Source organism: Camelus ferus, chromosome 26 (assembly GCF_009834535.1).
Source record: "Camelus ferus isolate YT-003-E chromosome 26, BCGSAC_Cfer_1.0, whole genome shotgun sequence".
In the NCBI taxonomy this organism is placed as follows: domain Eukaryota; kingdom Metazoa; phylum Chordata; class Mammalia; order Artiodactyla; family Camelidae; genus Camelus; species Camelus ferus.
This window is the reverse complement of record NC_045721.1, coordinates 13,761,530-13,778,135: the sequence shown is the minus strand read 5'-3', so window position 1 is coordinate 13,778,135 and position 16,606 is coordinate 13,761,530. Positions and strand designations below refer to the sequence as shown.

Here is a 16,606-nt window from a genome sequence, read left to right as displayed (position 1 = left end):
TCATGCTTTTGTTTTTCTCCTTTGCAATTCCTATCACATTTATGAGAGGCTGTCTGGCATTGTTTTCACAGATCTGGGATGCTCCAGTTCAGTTTCTTTTTCTTTTTTTCCCCCCCTTTTTGTATTTCACCTTAGATAATTTTTATTAACCTGTCTTTTAGATCATTGATTCTTTCTTCAGCTATCTGTTGTCTCCTGATAATCTCATCGAAAGACTTCATCTCTGAACTTGTGATTTGATGTATAATGTTTTCATTTGACTGTTTTGAAAATAATTTCTAATTCTTGGTTGAAACTCCATCTCTTCATCCATTATGTCCACCATTTCCACTAAATCTTTAACATCTTAAACACAATTTCTTTAATGTTCCTTTCTTATAGTTCCAACATCTTTCGCATCTCTGGATCTGATTTATTGATTATATTATCTCTTGATGATGGATTCCCTTTTGCGTCTTTTAAGTTTTGGTTGAATCTCAAGCGTGTATAGAAGAAGAGTAGAAACTAAGATAAATTGTATTTATACCCACTAATAAGAACATTTCTTCCTCCCTTAGGCCGTTAATGTACGGGATTGTGTGAATCTAGTCAGTGGCTGAATTAGGTTTTATTTTTGTTGTTTCTAGAGTCGCCTTCAATGCACCACAGACTTTTAATTCTTCCTACAGTTCTCCACGTGTTCCTTGTGCTCAGTATAGCTTCTGAAGTGCTGGTTGGTTTTCTCAGTTCTCCTGTTTCACTTTTGGCTTTCATCAGTCCCTGCAGCCTCCTCACCTACGAGGAGCTCTCAATAGGCTTATGTGCTCTGCACCAGCAGTGAAACCTGGTTTGATGCTTCTTGCTGGTCTTGTACTTGGATGAAGAAGAACCAAGCCTTCGTCTTAGGTAGGGTCTTTGAGAACGGTTGTCAGAGGGGTAGCTTTCTTGGTGTTTCTGACTCTTTTCATCATCTTCCCCTCGTTGTCGCCATGACTGCCAAGCTCTGCCACATATTGGTTGGAAGAAATCTGAAAGAGATTTCTCTTTCCCCCAGCTGTTAGAAGTCCTCTTCTTATATTGGTGCAGAATGATGGCACCAAGATGATTTCTTGTGCCTTACTGAGAAAAATAGGACTTTGATTTTATCTTTTCACACAGACAGAACAAATATTTTCCTAGGTGCAAGGGATAGAAAGATTTCTTGGTCCTTTTCCAGCATCTTAAGGCTTCTGCTTTGTATGTGAAAAGAGTTTAGGGAAGAGTTGGTAATTGTGACTGGAACCTGGTGGCAGCCAGTCACCACCTGGAAGCCACTGCCACTGAGGGCTCCTTCCTCTGGTACCCTCTGCTATTAATCTTACTTAATGGAGTTTGCAAACAGGTGCAAACTTTCTTTTCACTGAGCCTCCCAGTTATTCTAAATTATTACACTAGACTACAATCGCCCTTTAAGTAATCACTAAAATTTAAACTATTTTCTTCTTACCTGTTTTTGTTTGTTTGTTTGTTTGTTTTGTTTTTCTGTTTTTGTGGCATCTGCTCCTTTCTTACCTGGTCTGTCAAAGGTGAAACAATTTGTGTGTTCCCTTTCTCCTAGAAGGGACTTGTTACTTTTGGAATTTAAATCACTTTGTTACCTTGTGACTCAGCTCTCTGATGGGCTCAAGAAAAATGTAAGATTTTGTGCATAGTATATTTATGGTGTTGTAGAGATTACAGTTTTTGAGATGCATTGTGTCGTTGAACCTCATACAAATACTTGAGATTGGTATGACCAGCAGATGAAACAGACTGTGGAAGGAAATATGGCAAACCCACAGTAATGTAGCTGGAAAGTGGCAGAGCTCAGTATCAAAAACAGTTCTTCTGATTTCAGGTCTCGTGAGCTTATCACTATATCCACTACTTCTCAAGTCCCTGGAATATACTACATTCATTAAAAAATGTATGTAATATTATTAAACAACATGAATACTCTGATAACTCTATAATAATGTTTTAACCTCCATTTTAATAGTGTTAGGGTGGAGGAAATTTTACCCTAACACCTCAAGAGAGCTTGGGGTTTTATTTCTGGATCTTATGCTATAAAGTACTTCTAATATGAAATGGCTTCTATTGTTCCACCTAAATTTTTGAGACATAGGATAGCTTCTCAGAGCACTCTTGGAAATAGCCCAAAACCATTGTGTAAGTGTAAAGTTCTAAACAAGAAGCATTTATTTCTAGTCTTAGATTCGTGCATAGTAGAATCAGGCGTTTGTCAAGGAATCAGAAAACTTTTCATGCCAGCAAGACTCTTTGTTTGGTGTCTGTACTGTCATTGACTAAAGGGAATGCATTTGTAAAACTCTTAAGAAAGGGGTAGTTTGTAGATAGGCATGTTAATATTCGTTGCTGTAATGAACACGGGAGTTCTCAGAGACTCAGCTGGAATTATTACAGATTCCACAAAAGAGCCACATCATTCTGGAGCCAATTTTAGTGCCACGACAACCCTGCCAAAGTGTGTTTCAGAGCCACAAGATTTGGAGATGAAACAGAGTTTATGAAGATATTAAAAAGTCTTCTGAAACCAGAACATTAGCACCATTGCATCAATCAGGGACCTTGATTGTGAGGAATAGAAATAAGATTTTGAGCCTTTACATGAAGAAGCAATTTATGTAAAGCAGATTTGGTTCTCATGTAATATACAGAGATTAAATAGTCAGGCTCAGGGACCAGGCAGCAAGTAGACGTTCCACTGTGGACGCTCCTCTGTATTGCTCAGTGTTGCTGCAGGATTCTTGATGCCGCCATGGCTGACCTGACAGTTTTAAGGGCCCTTGCAAATGTATCATTTCTGAAAGATTCAGTCTTGGGCATGTACATTCAATTGGTTGAGCCTAGGTCATTCGTCTGTGATTCTATGCTCTGATAGAGGAGTATCTGTTACCCAGGTTAAATAGCTTTTAAATAAACACCTTTCCTATTTCTATGAGCAAAGATCTGCACATTTTGCCTATCACCAAGGTTTCTGTTTATTTTATAGCTCCTGAAATCTTTTCACTTATTTACTTACCTAGGAAAAGGGCCTACAGCTTGAACATAATTTTGGCAATGTTCTTTTGGTACCACTGTCTACTATAAAAAAACGATGTGGTTTTTTTGTGGAGTCTATAATTCTAGCTGAGAACTTTGTAAAAAGTTGTTGGATAGCCAAACTTTAAAAAAAAAACAGAAAAAAAGAAAAGTTCTACAGTTATTTTCTAACCTCCCATTTCTTAGCCTCTTGATATTCTTTATATTGTCCAATATTTCTTTTAACTTTTTTTTTTTTAGAAGGGGAGTAAGATTTGGCAGGATTTTCTGAGCTGATTGATTAGAGTGTTGGAAAAAGAGACAAATGAAATAACCAAATGAAAACACAATCAGAGTTATCTTAGGTATTTACTAAAGAGCTTGCTCTAGAAACTGAAATACAAATAAACAAAATTTTTCAAAGAATTATGGCCTAAGCTGTGAAGAGACCTTCCACCCAGCAGGAGGTGTTTTGGGCGAAGGTGTGAATGATGGGTCAAACAATGAAGCTTTATGCTCTCAACAGTCAAGATTCTATAAGAAATTGATCAGGCTTGTGTAAATGAGAAATATTGCCAGCCACATCAGTAAACAAAGAATTGTTGTGGCCATCAAGTCATCAGCCGCTACTGCCACCCCTGACAGTAAGCAGAGAGAACTCAGGATGCAGACAAGCAGGCAGCTGGCCTCTGCAGCCACCCCAAGTGGTGCCCCCTTAGGGAACTCAGGATGTGAGAGAACAGGTTACTGGCCCTAGACAGCCAGGTGCATATCAAAGGAATGATTTCAGTGCACCCAGGCCTTTGCACCTCCCCATACGTAGAAAAGCACTAAATTCCTTAATTTGATATATCTGGTTTTCTTTAATTAGCAGTAATCTTTTGATATTCCGACTACCTAGTCTTTGTTGCAGAAACTCATATATCCTGGGTTCTACCTTGTCACTTTGGAACAGCCTCTGAGAAGCGATCTGAGATTTTGTGTCCTGGGCTTGAGTTCTCAGGAAGTCCACTGAATAAAATACAACTCTCAGCTTTTAGGTTGTGCATTTTACTTCAGTCAGCTTTCAATAGGGGAAAACTTGGAAATGATTCCAGTGAGTTGTATAAACATAAATCATTTAATATTTGCCCTTTTCTGAAGTATAAAAAAATCAACCCATACACACATCTAGCATTTTCTAAAAATATTTGATTTCTCCTCACATTGACTGTGGTTGGGAGAACAGCATTTTTTAAAAATGAAAAGTTCAAGAGGCATACTTAATGAAGGGAACAATAGCTCAATTAAGTGTGACACAGAGAAATGACTGCTTACTATAAATAAACCAAGCCAGGTTCCATTTGCACCTCAGACAGTCATCGGAAGCATTACTTTATGAATTGATATTATTGAAAACTGCCAGGAGCAATTTTTCAATGAAGTATTTTATTCTGACAGCATTTACTTTTTGTATAACCTTCCCCAACCCTAATAGCACCAGACACACATCCTCTGACCTGAGGCTATTTTTCTTAGTTAGTTAAATATTAATATCTCTTTAAGTTAACTGTGTTTAACAATGGGTGTTTACCTAAAAGAAAAATGAGGTTAAAGTATAGTTAAACTTCATAAACAATTTAGAGTATTTTGATTAGGAAAAAAAATAAAGAAAAACGATTGCTTTCATAGGTTTTAGAAAAATTGAGGGAAATTGCAAGAGTCAATAAACAATATATTCTGTCTTATGCTTGAGAACAAATTATTTCACTGTTCTCTGAATGTTTAAAAGGCCCTTTTCAAGACTAATCTTCGAAAATAATGCCCCCTCTTTTCTTTTATTACTTAAGGTGAGCTACCTTCGAATTTCTCCAAGTAGACGTGTTCCTGACAGTCTGAACAGAAGATACCAGAACATTTGGGGGAATAAGGTAAAAAGCACGATTAAGTTGTGAGACAAAGGCTCATTAGAGAACTCATTTGAAGAAATGGCATCTCTACTCTATTACACACAAATTGCTTCTAGGCACTAAATAAGCTCCCTCTGTGTGAAAAAAGCAAATCAGTCATGTTGATTTTGTGAACATTTATCTTCAGTTCTTTAGTGCAATTAGAGAAAGTAGGAAGGATGCCCTACTTAAGATGAAAGACATGAAAAATCTCCACTCTTTCCTTTTCATAAATTAGAATGTATTTAAGTGAAATATGACAGACCAGACAGAATCTCTTACCACGTTCAATATAAGTTACCTTCACCTTTCCTTCTCAAAGGAAAAGTGTGAGTGATATAAAATTTTGATGCCCCCTGTGAATTTTGAGATGTTAAACCTGTCAGTCTTTATGTCAATACCACTTTAATAGCTGTCATCGTTAAGATCTTGTCTCTATCAAATTAATCCTGTCTTAGAGATAATGAAAAAAAAAAGGTTAAAAAAACCATGTAGAGCCCCGATAAAATAAGGAAAATAATTATTAAGGCATTTACTTACTCTGAAGGGCTGGGCACGTAAACAAAAGGGTGTTTACACGGACAAATCAGATTTTCTTTGATGATGTTTAATTATGGAGACAAGTATTTAAATACGAATTTTTAACAGTAATCGTACTCCTTTTAAATGGGAAATAAAGGGATGTAGTCCTTGTTCTGTGACAAGATCACAAAATAAACTATAAGTTCAGTAATATTAACACCACTTTGCAAAAAAAAAAAATTAAACTTTATCTTAGATTACAAAGATAAGTTGAATTGAAACGGAAAACTAACTCCTTGTCCTGCTTGTTCTTAGACTTGATATTTGGCTTCAGGGAGAAACATAACAAGCAAATTAATATTGTGAAAGCACATGGAAATGTATAATGATGTAATCAGGATATTTAGCTTCTGCCAAGTGAAATTAAGTCTCTGTGTAACAATACAGCAGAATCTTCATTATTGGTAGTAATAAGAAATATTCAAGTTCTGTTATTTTGTATTTTTTCCACACAAATTATTTTAAATTTTCAGTGACTTATTTCCCTTGAGATTTTCCCTTTGGTGCTAAGCACCTGAGGAAATGAACACCTTTTCAGAAGTGAAGCCCCAAATTAACCCAGTTCTAATGTTTTGGACAATTCTAAAACATAGTATAGGGCCTTTGCATTTGGAATCAACTGTAAATTCATGGGTCTGTTTCAGTTCTCAGATGATACTGTGAGTTGGCAATTCAGGGGATACACTTGGAATGCTCTTGAATTTAAATCTTTGTAAGTGTGATTAGCAGTTCTAGTGGATAATTGACCTTCAAACAATGTGAATTTGAAATGTGCAGGTCCACTTATAGGCAGGTATTTTTCAGTAGTAAATTCTACAGTACTACACAGTTCTTGGTTGGTTGAATCTGGACATAAAGGAATCACAGATACAGAGGACTGACTGTAAGTTATATGCAGATTTACCCCCTCATTGTTTAATGATCATCTGCATTTACGTCATTACATAGAAGTTGTTCTCCAAAATTCTCACTGAAATTTTGGAAAAATATTAGCTATGACTTCACAACAATAACAACAACAAAATAGAATGCAGAGTATTTAATCCAAGCTTTAGGCTCCTTGAAAGTTTAAAAAAAACCTGGAAATTCATTGATCTTACCAAATAGCTGAAATAACTTATCAACTAGTATAATCTGTTAGGACTTGTGTTACAATATTAATAAAGCATATATGAACAGGAATAGGTTAAAGATTTTTTGAAAATAATGATATTGTGTTAAAAACTAGGAGTTAAGAGTTTATCAAAAACATAATTGAAGTTTACAAAATGTCATATTAAAGCAGCATTGCCTTCAGTATCTGGTGTGCTTAGGGATAAATTTAACATTTTAAGACTTATGCACAAGCTTATACATGTTTATTCCATGTTTGTGTTATATAGATTGCAACCTATAAACATGGAATGCCTTTCTATTATTAGGTCTTCAATTTCTTTCAATGATATTTTGTAGTTTTCTGTGTATAAGTCTTAAAGTGTTAAATTTATCCCTAAGCATTTTAGTTTTTGATGCTGTTATAAATTTAATTTTTGTTCTTCAGTTCATTTTCATTTCAATGTTTATTGATAGTGCAGTTGACTCTTGAATAACATGTGTTTGAACTGTGTGGGTCCACTTTCATGCAGATTTTTTTTCAATAAGTATGTGCAGTACTACACGATCCTTGGTTGATTGACTCTGCAAGTGTGGAAGTGTGGTTATTGAAGGCCAAATGCAAAGTTGTACTAAGGTTTTCAATTGTGTGAGGGTTGGGAGTCAGGGTGGAGGTTGGTGCCTCTAAACTCAGTGTTGTTCAGGGGTCAACTGTATATAAAAATATAATTGATTTCTTTTTTTTTAACATTTTTTATTGATTTATAATCATTTTACAATGTTGTGTCAAATTCCAGTGTTCAGCACAATTTTTCAGTTATTCATGGACATATACACACTCATTGCCACATTTTTTTCTCTGTGAGTTATCATAACATTTTGTGTATATTTCCCTGTGCTATACAGTGTAGTCTATTCTACAATTTTGAAATCCCAGTCTATCCCTTCCCACCCTCCACCCCCCTGGTAACCACAAGTCTGTATTCTCTGTCTGTGAGTCTATTTCTGTCCTGTATTTACGCTTTGTTTTTGATTGTTTGTTTTTGTTTTTGTTTTTTAGATTCCACATATGAGCGATCTCATATGGTATTTTTCTTTCTCTTTCTGGCTTACTTCACTTAGAATCATATTCTCCAGGAGCATCCATGTTGCTGCAAATGGCATTATGTTGTCGGTTTTTATGGCTGAGTAGTATTCCATTGTATAAATAAATATACCACCTCTTCTTTATCCAGTCACCTGTTGATGGACATTTAGGCTGTTTCCATGTTTTGGCTATTGTAACTAGTGCTGCTATGAACATTGGGGTGCAGGTGTCATCCTGAAGTAGATTTCCTTCTGGATACAAGCCCAGGAGTGGGATTCTTGGGTCATATGGTAAGTCTATTCCTAGTCTTTTGAGGAATCTCCACACTGTTTTCCATAGTGGCTGCACCAAACTGCATTCCCACCAGCAGTGTAGGAGGGTTCCCCTTTCTCTACAGCCTCTCCAGCATTTGTCATTTGTGGATTTTTGAATGACGGCCATTCTGACTGGTGTGAGGTGATACCTCATTGTAGTTTTGATTTGCATTTCTCTGATAATTAGTAATACTGAGCATTTTTTCATGTGCTTTTTGATCATTTGTATGTCTTCCTTGGAGAATTGCTTGTTTAGGTCTTCTGCCCATTTTTGGATTGGGTTGTTTATTTTTTTCTTATTGAGTCGTATGAGCTGCTTATATATTCTGGAGATCAAGCCTTTGTCAGTTTCACTTGCAAAAATTTTCTCCCATTCCGTAGGTTTTCTTCTTGTTTTATTTCTGGTTTCCTTTGCTGTGCAGAAGCTTGTAAGTTTCATTAGGTCCCATTTGTTTATTCTTGCTTTTATTTCTTCTAGGAGAAAATTTTTTAAATGTATGTCAGATAATGTTTTGCCTATGTTTTCCTCTCGGAGGTTTATTGTATCTTGTCTTATGTTTAAGTCTTTAATCCATTTTGAGTTGATTTTTGTATATGGTGTAAGGGAGTGTTCTAGCTTCATTGTTTTACATGCTGCTGTCCAGTTTTCCCAACACCATTTGCTGAAGAGACTGTCTTTATTCCAGTGTATATTCTTGCCTCCTTTGTCGAAGATGAGTTGACCAAAAGTTTGTGGGTTCATTTCTGGGCTCTCTATTCTGTTCCATTGGTCTATATGTCTGTTTTGGTACCAATACCATGCTGTCTTGATGACTGTAGCTCTATAGTATTGTCTGAAGTCTGGGAGAGTTATTCCTCCAGCCTCTTTCTTTCTCTTCAGTAATGCTTTGGCAATTCTAGGTCTTTGATGGTTCCATATGAATTTTATTATGATTTTTTCTAGTTCTGTGAAATATGTCCTGGGTAATTGGATAGGGATTGCATTAAATCTGTAGATTGCCTTGGGCAGTGTGACCATTTTAACAATATTGATTCTTCCAATCCAAGAGCATGGAATATCTTTCCATTTTTTAAAGTCTTCTTTAATTTCCTTCATCAATGGTTTATAGTTTTCTGTGTATAATTCTTTCACCTCCTTGGTTAGATTTATTCCCAGATATTTTATTACTTTGGGTGCTATTTTAAAGGGGATTATTTCTTTACTTTCTTCTTCTGTTGATTTATCCTTAGTGTAAAGAAATGCAACTGATTTTTGAACGTTAATTTTGTAACCTGCTACCTTGCTGAATTCTTCAATCAGCTCTAGTAGCTTTTGTGTGGACCTTTTAGGGTTTTCTATATATAGTAACATGTCATCAGCATATAATGACACTTTTACCTCTTCTTTTCCAATTTGGATCCCTTTTATTTCTTTCTCTAACCTGACTGCTGTGGCTAGGACTTCCAGGACTATGTTGAATAGGAGTGGTGATAGTGGGCATCCTTGTCTTGTCCCAGATTTTAGTGGGAAGCTTTTGAGTTTTTCACTGTTGAGTACTATGCTGGCTGTCGGTTTGTCATATATAGCTTTTATTATGTTGAGATATGTTCCCTCTATACCCACTTTGGCGAGAGTTTTTATCATAAATGGGTGTTGAATTTTATCAAATGCTTTTTCTGCATCGATTGAGATGATCATGTGGTTTTTGTCCTTTCTCTTGTTGATGTGATGTATTACACTGATTGATTTGCGTATGTTGAACCAGCCTTGTGTCCCTGGGATGAACCCCACTTGGTCATGATGTATAATCTTTTTTATGTGTTGTTGGATTCTATTTGCTAAAATTTTGGTGAGGATTTTGGCGTCTATGTTCATCAGTGATATTGGCCTATAATTCTCTTTTTTTGTAGTGTCTTTGCCTGGTTTTGGTATCAGGGTGATGGTGGCTTCATAGAATGAGTTTGGGAGTATTTCCTCCTTTTCAATCGTCTGGAAGAGTTTGAGAAGGACTGGTATGAGTTCTTCTTTGTATGTTTGGTAGAATTCCCCGGTGAAGCCGTCCGGTCCTGGACTTTTATTTGTAGGGAGGTTTTTAATTGCTATTTCTATTTCCTTTCTAGTGATCGGATTGTTCAAGTGTTCAGATTATTCTTGATTCAGTTTTGGTGGACAGTATGTTTCCAGAAACTTGTCCATCTCCTCTAGGTTATCCAGTTTGGTTCCATATAGTTTTTCATAATATTCTCATATGATATTCTGTATTTCTATTTTGTTTGTTGTAATTTCTCCATTTTCCTTTCTTATTTTGCTAATTTGTGCTCTCTCTTTTTTCTTCTTTGTGAGTTTGGCCAGAGGTTTGTCGATTTTATTTACTTTTTCAAAAAACCAGCTTTTGGTTTGGTTGATTTTTTCTATGGTCTTGTTAATCTCTATTGTATTTAATTCCTCTCTGATCTTTATTATTTCCTTCCTTCTGCTGCTTTTTGGGGCTTTTTGTTCTTCTTTTTCTAATTCATTCAGGTGGTGGGTTAAATTGTTTCTTTGAGATTGTTCTTCTTTTTTGAGGAAGGCCTGTATCGCTATAAACTTCCCTCTTAGCACTGCCTTTGCTGTGTCCCATAGGTTTTGAGTGTTTGTGCTTTCATTATCATTTGTCTCAAGGTATTTTTTAATTTCAGCTTTGATTTCCTCATTGATCCATTGTTTTTTCAATAACATATTGTTTAATCTCCATGCTTTCCTTTTTTTCTCCTTTGTTTCTCTGTTGTTGATTTCCAGTTTCAACGCATTGTGGTCAGTAAAGATGCTTGAGATAATTTCTATCTTCTTAAAATTGTTGAGGTTTCTTTTGTGCCCAAGTACATGATCGATCCTGGAAAATGTTCCATGTGCACTTGAAAAGAATGTATATCCTATTTTTGGGGGGTGTAATGCTCTGATAATATCCACCAAATCTAGTTTTTCTATTGTAGTATTTAATTTCTCTGTTGCCTTGTTTATTTTCTGTCTGGAAGATCTGTCTAGTGATGTTAATGCAGTGTTAAAATCTCCAACTATGATTGTATTCCCATCAATATCCCCCTTTATCTCTGTTAGTAATTCTTGTATGTACTTAGGTGCTCCTATATTGGGTGCATATATATTAACGAGTGTAATATCCTCATCTTGTATCACTCCTTTAATCATTATAAAATGTCCTTCTTTATCTTTCTTTATGGCCTTTTTTTAGAGTCTATTTTGTCTGAAAAGAGTACTGCAACACCTGCTTTTTTTGGCTTTTCCATTTGCATGGAATATCCTTTTCCATCCTTTCACTCTCAATCTATATGTGTCCTTCTCCCTAAAGTGGGTCTCTTGTATGCAGCATATTGAAGGTTCTTGGTTTATTATCCAGTCTGCCACTCTGTGTCTTTTGACTGGAGCATTTAGTCCATTAACATTTACAGTAATTAATGATAGATGTATGTTTATTGCCATTTTGAACTTATCTTTGCAGTTGAATTGGTATATCCTCTTTGTTCCTTTCTTCTTCCTTTTGTGGTTTGGTAATTTTCCTTTGTATTATCATGGATTTTATTTACTTTTTGTGACTCCTTTGTAAATTTTTGGCTTGTGGTTACCCTTTTTTGTAAATCTGTCAACCCACTACTATAACTGTTTTTATTAAACTGATAGTAACATGATCTCAAACCCATCCTACTGTTAAAAAAAATTTAAAAAAGAAAGAAAAAAATATTCTATATTTCCCTGCCTCCCTCTCCCACTCTCAGTGATTTGTATGTGTTCTTTTATAATTTCATGTTTACTTTATTTGTAGTTCATGAGTTATCACCTTTCCAGTTGTGTGTTTCTCATTTGTGTAGCATCCTGCTGCTTTTCTATTTAGAATAGCCTTTTCAATATTTCTTTTAGCATGGGTTTAGTGTTGCTAAACTCCTGCAGCTTTTTTTTGTCTGTGAAACTCTTTATTTCTCCTTCTATCTTCAAGGATAGCCTTGCTGGATAAAGGATCCTAGGCTGCATCTTTTTTTCATTCAGGGCTTTGAATATATCTTGCCGCTCCCTTCTGGCCTGTAGTGTTTGTGTAGAGAAATCAGCTGAGAGCCTTATGGGGGTTCCCTTGTAACTTACTCTTTGCTTTTCTCTTGCTGCCTTTAGAATCATTTCTTTATCCTTGACTCTGGCCATCTTGATTATGATATGTCTTGGTGTGGGTCTATTTGGGTTCTTCCTGTTTGGGACCCGCTGAGCTTCCTGTACTTGGATATCTGATTCCTTCTTTAAGTTTGGGAAGTTTTCAGTCATGATTTCTTCAAAAACCTTTTCAATCCCCTTTGATCTTTCTTCTCCTTCTGGGACCCCTATTATGCAAAGATTGGGGCGCTTTATATTATCCCATAGGTCCCTTATGCTATTTTCATTATTTTTATTTGCTTATCTTATAGTTCTTCTGAATGGGTGCTTTCTATTGCCCTGTCTTCTAGATCACTAATTCGTTCCTCTGCATTATCTAGTCGGCTTTGCACAGCTATTAGATCATTCCTCATCTCTGTCAATGAGTTTACCCATTCTACTTGGCTCTTCTTTATAGCTTCAATTTCATTTTTGACATATTTTATATCTCTAAACACTATCTCTTTTAATTCCTTCAGCAATTCGATCACTCCTTTTTTGAAATCTTGATCTAGTAGGCTATCGATGTCTATTTCGTTGATCTTTCTTTCAGGGGATTTCTCTTGTTCTTTTAATTGGGAAAGGTTTTTCTGCTTCTTCATCTTGCTCATACCTCTTTGGCACTGTGGTTTATGGAGTATCAGTTGTTTATTTTGGTCCTTAAGGATTTTATCTATCTAATGCCTATTTAGGAATAGAACTGAGGAAAAAAAGAAAAAAAAATAAGAGAGAGAGAAAGAATTTTAAAAGAAGGGAGAAAGAGGGTTTGAAAACAGTGTATAATGAATAATAGAAGAGTGAGTTGAAGCAGAGTATTAATCGGGTTGAGACGTCCTTTTAAAACCTTTACAAAAAAAGGGGGGGGGAGATGAATAGATGTATTTGAAACCTGTGTCTAATCATAGCAGGACATCAAAACCCAAGAGAAATAGAAATGAATTAAGAAGTAAAAAGAGAGTAATAGAAAATAGAACAGGCGAAAACAGATTTAAAAAAAAAAGGGGGGGGGTTGTCGGTGTTCTCCTGGAGTCTGTGTGCTTTTACTGTGAAGTCTTTGTCTTCGTCCTGTTTTGGAAGCTCAGCTTGCTGTTTTCAGGGGCCCTCCGTTGGCGCCCTCTTCTGTGCTGCTCCCAGCACCTGTCGGCAAGCCAATCGCGCCTCCTCCTAACACTGGGTCAGGTGCAGCTCTCCTCTGCTGTGGGCGGGCGGGTCGCTGCCCCTCCGGATGCCGCAGTCAGATGTTGCAGACTGGCCGGGTAGGAGGGCGGGTCGTGCCCCCTCCCAGCACCTCGGTCAGGGGCTGTGTTCCTGCCCGAAAGGCGGGGGGCCGCTGTCGCTCTACCTGCGCCGCCGGTAGCTCCGCTGCTGTGTGCGGCTGCGCGCTCCGCCCTGGTCGGCGGGGCGCTCCGCGGCTGGGCTTGGGGTAGACCGACGGATAGCCTTGTCCCTGCTCGGAGCCAAAACCCAGCTCCCTGTTTGTCTTTGTGGAGCAAGTTCTCTGAGGGACCAGGATGGAAGGATCCTGTCTGCCCCGGGCTGCAGGCCAGTCTCAGTCTGGCCTTTGAGGCTGCTAAGCCCTTCGGTGCGGATGCAGGTTTCGCCCCCGCCCCCGCCTGGGTGCTAAGCGCGGAGGATATGGCGGCTGTGCCTGAGCCCCGCCTCTCTTCCCCCGAAAACTTTCCGCGGGTTTTCAGAGATGGGGGTGTGCACCCTTCCCCCGAGAGCACATCAACCTTGCTGTTTTATGGAGGGCCCAGGTTGTTCTGCCCCGTGCACCCACAGCTGCGGCGCGCAGCCCCTTGCGTTCCCCCGGGGCTGCCTCTGTGCAGCCACTTCCGTCCTCCGCCTGGCTTGTGCAGCCTGGCCCTGCCCGCGGCTGCCGGCCCGCGTCTCAGGCTGGGTGTCGGGGGGACGCTTTGTGCCCGTTTAACTTAGTTCTGTTAGTCAAGGGCTGCTCTGTACAGATCGGAGCCTCAGAGGCTCCCCCTCCTTCCCGCTGGCCTCTCAGTTGGAGAGGGGAGACCCAGCGAGCGAGCGCCAGTCCTCCTTTGCCGCTACCTCCCCGCGGGACCCGTCCCGCGCTGCTTTGCCTTTTGTTCTTTCTTTTTTCCTTTTCTCCTACCAGATCTTTGGCGTCTTTATCTTTTGAAGAGGGCAATGTTCTGTCGGAGTTCCACAGGTGCTCTGGTTGGCTGAGTGGGTCTGTAGATGTGGGTCTTGGTGTATTTGTGGGAGAGGGTGACCTGCGAGCGTCCTTCTACTCCGCTATCTTCTCCCTCCTATAACTGATTTCTGTATATTGACCATATATATTAAAATCTTACTGAACTAGGATAGTCTCTCTAATAGGTTTTTGTTTTTTTATTCTTTAGGATTTTCTATATCCATCATGTTATCTGTGAGTAGATATAGTATTACCTCTTTCTTTCCAATAGAATGCCTTTTGTTTCGTTTTCTTCCTGATTGGTTTGGCTAGACTGTCCGGTGCAAGGCTGAATAGAGATGACAGGAGGATTCCTGTCTTGCTCCTGATTTATTTTTTTTTTTTGTCTTGAAAGGATGTGTTCAATTTTTCAAATGCCTTTTCTGCATAGATTGAGGTGCTCATGTGATCTGGTCATTTATTCTGTTAATGTGGTATAATACTGCGTGATACCACTTATATGAGAAATCTAAAATAGTCCAAATTGAAGAATCAGAGAGCACGCCAGAGGAAAGAGAAATGGAGAGGTTTTAGAGGGCACAAAGCTTCAGGTACACAAGATGAATGCGTTCTAGCAATCTACTGTACAGCACAGTGCTTATATGTGACAATACTGTATTGTGTACTTAAACATTTTGCTAAAAACGTAGATCTTAAGTTGTGTTCTTGTCACAGAAAGTAATAATAACAAATAAAAGGAGCAGGAAGAAACTTTTGGAGGTGAGAATTATGTTTACAGTATCAATTTGTATATATAGATTTTTGAACGTCAGTCATACTTTAGTAAAGTGGCTTTAAAAATACGTCTCAGGGAATGAAAGAGGGTTAAGAATTACCTAAGTGAGAGAAGAGAATAGTGGAAGAATTCACTTTTTCTTACATTTTGGATAGAGAACATATGGGTGTAAGACTATGCCCAGGTTAGTCATATTTAGTTTTGACTCATTTTAATTTCAACTTTTATAATTACAGTGCAATCAAATTAAACAAATGTGATTGAAAGACAAGCTAAAAAAGAAAAAATATATTTCTGTTAGAAGAAAGCCAAATAAATCGATGCAAATAAGTATTAATATTTCACATCCCTGAGTATCAGAAAGAAGACACCAAAATTGGGTTCATTTGAGATCCAGCAGTCAGGAATCTATGCATGTATGAAGAGTCATCTTCAGGACAAGCGATAATGTTGGAGTCCCGGTTACTTCTGGTCAGAGCTATTTCTCACAGGATCAAAAAGGATAGAGTTAAAATCCAAAGTTAAAGGGACAAGTCAGAGCAAGAAGCTCCCAGTAAAAAGCACAAAACACAAAATAAGCAAAAGAACACTGGACAGATGGTGTCACACCAACAGGATTGCTTTATTTGCTAAATTAATAGCTTGATCCTTTAGGCAAGCTGAAGGCCCTTTGCCATGGTGGTAAGGCCACAACTTTGTCCTTATTCTGCCAATAATTCCCTGCTGCCTTCAATGTCCTGGTCAGGGACAAACATATTATAAAGGATTTGTCATTCCACAAAGCTATCATAAATTCAAGTGGAAGACAAGGGCATTCAATGCCATCTTGTTCAACCTCAGGAAGTTATAGATGAAAAAAAATGAGGTCCTTGGAGGTTAAGTGGCTTAAAATATTCCAAATCAAGTCTGGAACTCAGGTGTCTTTGTTGTTTCATACAGAAGCTTTAGTTGAATATCCAAGATTTCTCAAACAAAGAATATTTCTAGTCTATCTAAACAGAGTTTTAAGGGTGAAATTTGTACAAGAAGGCATTTTTTTTTTTTGCAAGTAACAACTATGTCAAAAGCTAGTAGACTGTGGAAATATTAGAATAATCACCACAGAGAAGAATTTGGATTGTCTTCCATTAATTATCATACAATCATAGCATAAATAAACTCTTATTCTATATTATCATTTTTTAAGCTGAAATAATGGATATGTACTTTTGGTTTCTTTGTTCAGTCTTTAATCTGTTAAAAATAAATATACTCTATTTCCAGAGTTTGGATTTTGGAGCCATTCTACCAGAGTTTGAGAACTGATTCTACCACATACTATATATGTGGCCTTGGGTAAGGCACCTAATCAACCTGCACCTCTTTAGCTTTATCTGTAAAATGGGAGAATAATGGGGTGTGAAGTTTAAATAAGTTCCTGTATGTAAAGGATTTAACAGTGCCTGGCAAAAAGCCATCACTCTATAAGT

General features: G+C 37.6%; 1 long non-coding RNA gene across 1 annotated transcript in view; it reads left to right on the top strand.

Moving 5' to 3' along the window:
- Positions 1-869: 869 nt before the first annotated feature.
- Positions 870-16,606, top strand: part of LOC116660011 — a 138,288-nt gene continuing 122,551 nt past the window's right edge. Inside the window, exons 1-2 of the long non-coding RNA XR_004315368.1 lie at positions 870-885; positions 4,872-4,952. This is a non-coding gene — a long non-coding RNA (uncharacterized LOC116660011). The remainder of the gene's footprint in view (positions 886-4,871; positions 4,953-16,606) is intronic.